The sequence below is a fragment of the Triticum dicoccoides genome, chromosome 3A (assembly GCF_002162155.2).
Source record: "Triticum dicoccoides isolate Atlit2015 ecotype Zavitan chromosome 3A, WEW_v2.0, whole genome shotgun sequence".
NCBI classification, from domain to species: domain Eukaryota; kingdom Viridiplantae; phylum Streptophyta; class Magnoliopsida; order Poales; family Poaceae; genus Triticum; species Triticum dicoccoides.
Window position 1 is genome coordinate 91,969,309 of NC_041384.1, and position 9,839 is coordinate 91,979,147.

General features: G+C 50.4%; 1 pseudogene; it reads left to right on the top strand.

Annotated features, from left to right (window-relative positions):
* Positions 1–3,156: 3,156 nt before the first annotated feature.
* The window catches only part of LOC119271292, an 8,121-nt pseudogene continuing 1,438 nt past the window's right edge, over positions 3,157–9,839 (top strand).

The window sequence follows — 9,839 nt, forward strand, 5'->3', positions numbered from 1 at the left end:
GGCCGCCCCGGACCTGGCCGCTCCGGCCCCTGCGGCTCCAACCCCGGCGCCCGCCGCTCTGGCCCCGGCCGCCCCGGCTTGGGTGGAGGTTGGGAGACGGCGCCGCCCGAGCCTGGAGAAGGTGGTTGCTCCCCCTCCCAGGAAGGATGCTGGACTGCCTCGCACTTTCAAGCAGAGGACTTTTGGCCTCTGCTTTCGGTGCTTGGCGTTGGACCACTTCGTCGCGGGCTGCCGCAGCCCTGTCCGGTGCTTGGGATGTGGCCACTCCGGCCATCACGAGCGGGAGTTCTTGGCACGACATCCTGCCAGTTCAGAACCTCGTCGTCCCCCCCTCGCGCCTACCGGGCCTTGTCAGCGGCCTCCCCCCTGCAGCGGATCGCCTCCAGCCCCACTTCATCGACCTGGTCGCACTTGGGCTTTGGTGGTTTCTCACCAAGACAACCCTGCGACTGATGGTGTCGTGTCGGCGGCTGACCCTGGCGTGCCTCCTGCTGTTTTGGAGCCCTTGCGGCCTCTCCTTGCAGCTCAGGCGGAGGCGCTCGACGTTGAGCTACAGGCCTTGTTCGCTGCTCTTCTTGAGGTGCTGTTCAAGCCTCTTCAAGACTTGGTTGCTGATGTGGAGAGTTGGACTGCTCAAGTCTCAAGCCTATGGGAACCTATGGAAGCTATCGGGGGCAGCCAAGACCCTGCCAATGTTGAATCTGCTCCTCCTGCTGTGGCCATTGGTGAGGATTGCAGTGCGCTTGTTGTGGCTGGCTGCTCAGCTGAGTTGAGTGAGAAGGCTCAGTCCGTTGATGATCCGCCTGCCTTGGAGAAGGTCATGCTCGAGGATGATCCTCCTAACTTGGCTTCTGTCCTACTCGGGATGGTGAGTCAAGGCGTGGAGGAGCGGGCCAAGGTGTCTTCTTGTTTTGACATGGTTATGTCTGAGGTGGAGTCTGTTGAGCAGTCGACACTGGAGGAGCCGAAGGTTTCCAGTGCTCCTTGCACCAGCAAGCCTTCAAAGGAGCTGATCCGGATGTATGCAGATGAGCCTCTTGGGAGAGCCTCCTCTCCGTGGAGGGAGTTCCTCGAAGAGCTTGCTCTCACTGTGTCAAGATCGCCGCAAGTTTTGCAGGTGGGGGAGGCTGCTCCTTCTCTCTTACAGCGACGAAGCTGCCGTTTGGACAAGAAAAACAAAGATTGCGACATTCCTGTAGCCAAGCACGCGGAGTATAGGCGGGCGGAGGCCTTTGGAGAGGTTCCAACACTCAAGAACAAAGGAAAAGCATCTGAAGAAGACCTGAATGAGAAGATGCAACACTATCTGCAGATGTACAAGAAGGAACACACGCCCAAGGCGATCGAGGCGGTGCGCGCATTAGTTCAGGCCAATGCTTGACCACTTCTGTTGCGAGGGTGCACTTTGGTGTGCTGCCATTGTAGAGAGTTTGTGGGTGTTTGCGGAGTTCGTCTTTGTTGGATACAAGGCATGGCCTCCATTCCTAGGTCTGGGGCTCTTGTTTTCGGCACAGATGATGTGCCATGAGTTGTTGGGTGTGGTTTTTGCCGGTTTCCCATATTAACCGCGTGTTGTATGGTTTTCGGGTCTGGTTTCCCTATTAACTGGACCACTTTCCCTCTTCTATAATGCAAAGGCAGAGCACCTGCAGTTCACGCTCAAAAGAATTTTGACGTCTGCCAGGCCGCGAACGAGGAGTCGGTCGGCGAGAACTTTGGCCAGATATCTCTGCAAAAAATAATGCAGTACAAACCAATCAAAAATATTCTGTATGTAGTAATTTACGTCCTAAACGAATAGTTAGGAAAAATAAAACCTGCTGACTGCGACGACGTGAACAAACAAGTTGATCCATACTGAACTAGCGAGAAGGATCCAGTTCGCTTTTGACCTTTGCATGATGATTCACCAGTACGTGAACTAGTAGTGCTAGTTGAATTACTATAATTCACTGACTACAGTGGTGGATCCAGGAATTAAACTTAGCCGGGGCGGAACATTTGAGGTACAGATTTTTTGATTGACAAATGCAAGTCCGCTGAACCAAATCTCATAAAATTCAAATATTAAGCTATATGCATTCAAAAATTAACATAACCAATGATTTAAATAGTCGTCAACCCCTATTTCGAGTCGGATATAGTCCGGCTATGAGTCATCCGCCAAGGACAAGTTCTTTAATGAGTTTAGCATGTCGCCCAAAGGCGAGTGCTGGAAGATGTTTGCGACGCTGAATTCGAAGATTGATAAATGATCAAGTTCGGCGTCCGCGGGCTCACATGGTTCGGAACTTACGGCCGGAAACGAGTCTGGAGTTCCGGTGGAACAGGCATCGTGTGAGATCAAGCCTATGTGCGGCTCCAACGCCGTGGAATCTGTGGCCTCCGTGGTGGGGTCGATCCTCCTGTCCTTGGATGGCGCAGTCTGCTTTGGATCTAAGGTCAGGGCGGTTATGGGAGCTGTCTCCTGGATGCGGTCCGATGACAGATTTAGGTCATGTCCCTCGGGGTGACCAGGAGTGGTAGCCGCGGTCTCGAATCCGGCGAAGATCAAGTCTCCACGGATGTCCGCAACGTAGTTCAAGCTCCCAAATCTGACTTGATGGCCAGGGGCGTAGATTTCGATCTGCTCCAGATGGCCAAGCGAGTTGGCCCGCAGAGCGAAGCCGCCGAACACGGAGATCTGTCCGGGGAGGAAGGCTCCCCCTTGGGCAGCATCGTTGTGGATGGTTGAAGGAGCCATCGAACCTCTTGATGACGGCACAGTGGAACTCTCAATGAAAGCACCAAAACTGAGGGAGTCCTGGACTAAGGGGTCCTCGGGCGTCCGGCCTGTTAGCCATGGGCCGAACTGATGGGCTATGAAGATACGAAGACCGAAGACTGCACCCGTGTCCGGATGGGACTCTCCTTGGTGTGGAAGGCAAGCTTGGCGACTAAATATGTAGATTCCTTTCTTTGTAACCGACATATTGTAACCCTAGATCCTCCCGGTGTCTATATAAACCGGAGGACTTAGTTCGGAGGAGGATACTCATTATCATAGCCATACAAGCTAGACCTCTAGGGTTTAGCCATTACGATCTCGTGGTTGATCAACTCTTGTAATACTCATATTCATCAAGATCAATCAAGCAGGATGTAGGGTATTACCTCCATAGAGAGGGCCCGAACCTGGGTAAAATATTGTGTCCCCTGTCTTCTGTTACCATCGACCTTAGATGCACAGTTCGGGACCCCTTACCCGAGATCTGCCGGTTTTGACACCGACATCGTGACTTACCCCTCGGGAACCCAGTCATGGACGCGGCGGATCTACGGCCCGATGCCTGCCTCGCCAAATACTCTGGGGTTGCCATCGCTCGCCATTTCGCCCTGGGGTTCACCCTCGTACTTCCTCTGTGTGCACCAGCCCCCCTATCAGCGTTCTGGCCGGGCGCACGGAAGGAGGCCACGCCGCGGGTCGAGCAGGTGGCGGGCGCCCCACACATGGCATCTTAGGAAGGTGGCGGGCGTTTGGCGGCGGCGCAGGTGGTGGCGGTGGCGCAGGACGGCCGAACGGCAGACGAAACAGAGTGGCGTCGAGTGGCCCGGTTAGACCCTAGGATTCATTTGGGGACGTTGTTGCACGGTCCCACATGTAAGCTGCGTACCCACGTCCACGTGGTCCCACGTGTAAACTCCGGACCCACTACTGCTAACGCCAATAGATGGAATGGACTCAAAACTGCCCGTTTGGGCTCATCATAGTAGTTGCACACAGTCTAGGCGTAAAACTGAGCATGATTCGCAACTGAGGGCAAAACTGAGTACATGAACACCACTGAGGGCAAAAAGATAATTAACCCAATTAAAAATGAAACACCTCAATTGAAAGAGAGGGCTCCAAAATTAGGAAGCATAGTGTATTAGATCATAAAAAACAACAATTGCATCGATACATATAGCAAGGTAGCAACAGTCATGCAACCAAAATAATAGTTTATCATACGGATGGACGGTTAGCCGGTTATTATCCAATGTAGCCGAGTGCATTTTGTCGACCCCTTGGCTTACCCTGGATGATGAGTTCTCATATTTGTTTTACAAGAAAATCTATTATGTATGCCATCACGATGTCATCATGTGCGGTAAGCCAAGGGGTCACAATAACACTCAAATTTCTTTATTGTGTTATTGTTGGCTCGCGCGGGCCACAATAACACTCGAATCTATTATGTGGTAATCCATCGCGCGGGCCACAATAACACTCAAATTTTATCACTATATGCCGAGTTTTTTCCAATACACTGAGTGTTTTCGAGCCGTACCATGGTGTATGTGGTGGTGCGCCGAGACTCCGCTCCGTGCGTCTTGGCATCAACACACGGCTTATAGGGCCATAAGCCGATGAAAGGATCGTGACGAGGTGTCTATAGAGGGGGGTGATTAGACACTAAGTGCCAAAAGTTGCAGTTTTTAATATTCTTAAGTTTAAGTGGAGTTTAAGCACAAGTTTAACAAACACAATACATATCAAGCAAGCATGCAATGAGTATATGAGCAGCGGAAAGTAAAGCATGCAACTTGCAAGAATGTAAAGGGAAGGGTTTGGAGTATTCAAACGCAATTTGAGACACGAATGTTTTTGTCGTGGTTCCGATAGGTGGTGCTATCGTACATCCACGTTGATGGAGACTTCAACCCACTAAGGATAACGGTTGCGCGAGTCCACGGAGGGCTCCACCCACGAAGGGTCCACGAAGAAGCAACCTTGTCTATTCCATCACGGCCGTCGCCCACAAAGGACATGCCTCACTAGCGGTAGATCTTCACGAAGTAGGCGATCTCCTTGCCCTTACAAACTCCTTGGTTCAACTCCACAGTCTTGTCGGAGGCTCCCAAGTGACACCTAGCCAATCTAGGAGACACCACTCTCCAAGAAGTAACAAATGGTGTGTTGATGATGAACTCCTTGCTCTTGTGCTTCAAATGATAGTCTCCTCAACACTCAACTCTCTCTCATAGGATTTGGATTTGGTGGAAAGAAGATTTGAGTGGAAAGCAACTTGGGAAAGGCTAGAGATCAAGATTCATATGGTTGGAATGGAATATCTTGACCTCAACACAAGTGTAGGTGGTTCTCTCTCAGAAAATGTGTATTGGAAGTGTAGGTATGTTCTGATGGCTCTCTCCACAAATGAAGAGTGGGTGGAGGGGTATATATAGCCTCCACACAAAATCTAACCGTTACACACAGTTTGCCAAACTCGGTGGGACCGAATGGTTAAACTCGGTCGGACCGATTCAGCAAACCTAGTGACCGTTAGGATTTTCGGTGGGACTGAGATGCAACTCGGTAGGACCGATATGGTTAGGGTTAGGGCATAACGTAATCTCGGTGTGACCGATTACACCAACTCGGTGGGACCGATTTTGGTAATAAGCTAACTAGAGAGTTGGTCAGGCAAACTCGGTGGGACCGATTACACAAACTCGGTGGGACCGATTTTGGTAATAAGCTAACCAGAGGGTTTGCATTGTAATCTCGGTAGTACCGATTGCTCAAACTCGGTGAGACCGATTTTGGTAATGGACATACACAGAGAGATTACAATCCCATCTCGGTGAGACCGAGATCCCTATCGGTGAAACCGATTTGCTAGGGTTTGTGGCAGTGGCTATGCCATTTGAAACTCGGTGGCGCCGGATAGATAGAATCGGTGGGGCCGAGTTTGACTTTTGGTTTAGGTCGATGTGGGAAGGTAGTTGAGGGTTTTGGAGCATATCACTAAGCACTTTGAGAAAGCAAGCCATTAAGCAACACCTCATCCCCTCTTGATAGTATTGGCTTTTCCTATAGACTCAATGTGATCTTGGATCACTAAAATAGAAAATGTAGAGTCTTGATCTTGAAGCTTGAGCCAATCCTTTGTCCTTAGCATCTTGAAGGGGTTCCACATCCTCTAGTCCATGCCACTCCATTGTTGAACTTATCTGAAACATACTAGGTAAAAGTGTTAGTCCAACAAGAGATATGTTGACATTAATTACCAAAACCACCCAGGGAGCACTTGTGCTTTCAGCCGAGTGACCGACATAATACTTTTTTGACGAAAATGCTGCTATGCAGCTTTTCATTGAATATGAGAGAGGGAAGACAACGTCTGTTAGTTACAAAATTTGCACGAAATGTGCACCACCGCATTCCGTATCCTAATGTCTAGTTTGGTTCTAGAGGTCTATGCAATAGGTTGTTGATCTTGTTACGGTCGACTATCGTTCAAGTGTTGATGTCTTCAATCAGGTGGTGGAAGACTTGCACCCCCGTCGAGAACTTGTTATCGAAGATCCACGCATTTCGTTCTTTCCATGCCGTCCACCAGACCAACTGCACCAGCGAGCTCCATCCACGTCTATGGTCCCTTGGCACCCTGGACCGGCTTTGATCCCACCATTCTAGAAGGTTTTCCGCGGTTGCGGACGGTGCCAGCATCGCCGGTAGACCGCACCGGCCTAGCACCCTCTGCCAAAGCTCTGTGGTGAAGGAGCATGAGGCGAGCAGGTGAAATGCGCTCTCCGGCATCCTCTGGCAGAGACTGCATGATGCATTGTGTAGCCATCCTCGTTTGGCCAGGTTGTCGGCGGTGAGGCATCAATTTAGCACCGCAAGCCAGGAGAATATTTTGCACTTCATGGGTGCGTCGGCCTTCCAGATGATATGTTTGAATTCAGTCCACATCGATCCCTCGAATTGAATCGCATACGCTGATGCCGACGTGAATCGTCCGTCAGCCGTCCATTTCCATTCCACCCAGTCCGGCTCGTCGGTCAGCACCACATGTTGCAGTTGCACCCAGAGTGTGGTGAACTCCCGGATGGCTTGGCCCGAGGGGTTTGCTTTGATATGTCTTGTCCATCTTGTGTCGCCGATTGCTTCTGCCACCGTGAGCTTCTTTCTTGTGTTGTGTTTGTAGAGCTCAGGGGGGCAAATGTTCGAACTTGCACTTAGGAGCCAAGGTTCCGTCCAAAAGCTAATCTTCTTGCCGTTTCCAAGATGGAATTTTGCTGATGCATTGAAGAGTGCCCTTACACGCTCATCCGTGGGCAGTGGCAAGCCCGGCCATGGTTTTTCAGGTTGGGTTCATGTTTGCCAAAGCCATCTCATTCTAAGTGTTGTGCTCTGTGCCTCAACATTGGTGATGCCAAGCCCTCCGAGCTCTCGTGGTCTGCATACGGCCCTCCAGTTTACCAAACATTTCCCGCCCGGGGCGACCTCTTTGCTCTCCCAAAGGAATCCTCTTCGGACCTTATCAACAGCTTTGCGTAGCCAGACTGGAGGGTCAATGGAGATCATTTGTAAGACAAGCATGGCCGAGAGGACCTGTTGCACTAGGCTCAGCCGGGCGTCCATGGAGAAGTGAGCTAATTTCCATCCTTTCATCTTGCCGTAGACCTTGTCCAGCGCCGGTTGCCAGTCAGCTCTAGTGATCCTGCAGTCAGAGAGAGGCATACCCAGGTATGTGCAAGGAAAGTGCTTGATCGGACAGCCCAGCTCCCCGGCAATTGCTTCCATATCTATCCCTCCGCAGCAGATAGGTGTTAATGAACTCTTTCCATAGTTCGTACGCAATCCTGATGTTGTACCAAAGGTGTCTAGCATATCCCGAACAACCTTCATCTCTTGGATGTCTGGGTTTATGAATATAATTGCATCATCGGTGTATAGGGATGTTCTGTAGGCCAATCTCTGGTTGCCAATGGGCTTTAGAATCCCTACTTGAGATGATTTGGCGAACATTGTTGCCATGCAGTCCAGGACGATGACGAAGAGGAGCGGTGATAATGGGTCGCCTTGGCGCAAACCTCTTCTATGGATAATTGGCTCGGAAAGCTTCCCATTGATGAGCACCCGAGTGGATTGAGTGGCAAGCAGATTTGAAATCCAATTCAACCATTTCCTGTCGAACCCCTTCTCCTGCAAAACTTCCAGCAAGAATTCCCATGACACCGTATCAAATGCTTTTTCGATGTCAAGCTTGATCATCATGGCTGGGGTCTTTGCTTGTCGTAGCGCCCTTGCAATCCCACCGACATAATACTCTCGGCGTAACTGAGAAACACAAGACAAAATATGTTTTTCCTGTATTGGCATAATCATTTTCTTTCACGAGGAAAACACAAAAGATTTATGAAATACATTAGATGAGAAAGTGAGGAGAACATAATAAAGAAACAAATAGGAGAAAATCATGCAGTAGTTTAACTGTTGCCGTTTCTGAATGATTTAATGTCCTTGCCATTTTTCTGACGGAGGACTTGACAACAATTGGGACCTTGAGCTGCTCGTTCTCTGTCTCCTGAAGAGTTGGTCGATTGGCAACGTCATTTTGCCCTCTTCCCTGTGCTCTCGGAGGAGGACTCGGTGGCCTGGCCCCACTCTGCATCTGGGCGTTTTTCCTGTGAAATCGTTATATGGCAAACTCATATCTGGATCGACCACTACCAAATTTAAGTGGATCTGGAGGGCCCGCATCCCTCCTAAGGTTAAGGTCTTCCTATGGCAAGCTCTACGAGGACGCCTTCCGGCGGTTGACCAGATTCGCAAGCGTAATGGTCCGCAATTTGATAGATGTGCTTTATGTGGCCAGAGAGAAGACACAACTCACATCTTCTTCAACTGTGTCTTGGCTAGGCTATTTTGGTGTTGTATCGGATCGCGGCTTCATGTCTCTTGAAGGCCTGCTTCCTTCTTAGAACTTTGTCTTTTGGCTTCTAACCTGGTTGGGGCTCAGAGAAGAATGTTCTGGATGGGATTCGCAGCCATGCGCTGGACCCTTTGGACGACTAGGAACAACTTTACCATTGAACACATTTTTCTTGCTAAACCCGCTGATTGCTTATTTAAAACTTGCATATTGCTGCAGCAGTGGAGATTCTTTTTTTTTTTGAAGGGAGCAGTGAAGATTCTTGATTAAGGAGGAGGATCGGGACGCATTTGATGATATGGCTACCAAGATTCGGGCTACAACTACTACCCTTCCTCGAGTTCAGGCCGGCGGTTAGGAGCTGATGACCCTACTATCGTCGTTCCTGAGTCTCCGGCCTGTGTGTTGTGTACTAGCTTGGCTACCAAGATTCGGGCTACAGCTACTACCCTTCCTCGAGTTCAGGCCGGCGGTTAGGAGCTGGTGACCCTACTATCGTCGTTCCTGAGTCTCCGGCCTGTGTGCCGTGTACTAGCCTGGGAGCTATGTATGTTAACTTCTGTCTGCCGTGTTTGACGTTGATACTTTGCGAATGTTGTGTCGTTTCGTTTGGTACGGCTACATTGTTGACTCTGCCTGATGGCTTTATTTATAAAGTCAGACTCTGAACTTTTCTCTAAAAAAGTTGTCTGTCTTGCCACTGAGATATTCGCGTGCTAGCAAATTAACAAGTGATCAAAAAAAAAACTTTAAGCACGGACTTAATTACCGCCTTCAAATCTCTAATCTCTCTCCAATCAAATTATTGCAGGAAATTATCATTTCTTGCTTACCACATTCGTCTCCCCACCGGGACTCTAGCAAGCGACCGGGTGTAGAGGTACTACACAATGGCGGGTGTAGAGCACCCAAGTCGCCGCTCCACGACCCGTCGCTCACCTCGCACGACCGCGTCCTTGCCGCCATGCGGCGTTCCACGGCGCGCTCGTACACCGTCGGCGATTCTTCCGGCGGCGTGGCCGAGATCAGGTCCAGTCCGTACGAGTACCTGATGTACATCAACATCGGCACGCCACGCACCCGGATGCTCGCCATCGTCAACACCGGCGGCAACCTCGTGTCGTTCAAATGCATCAACGGAACCTCCGGCCG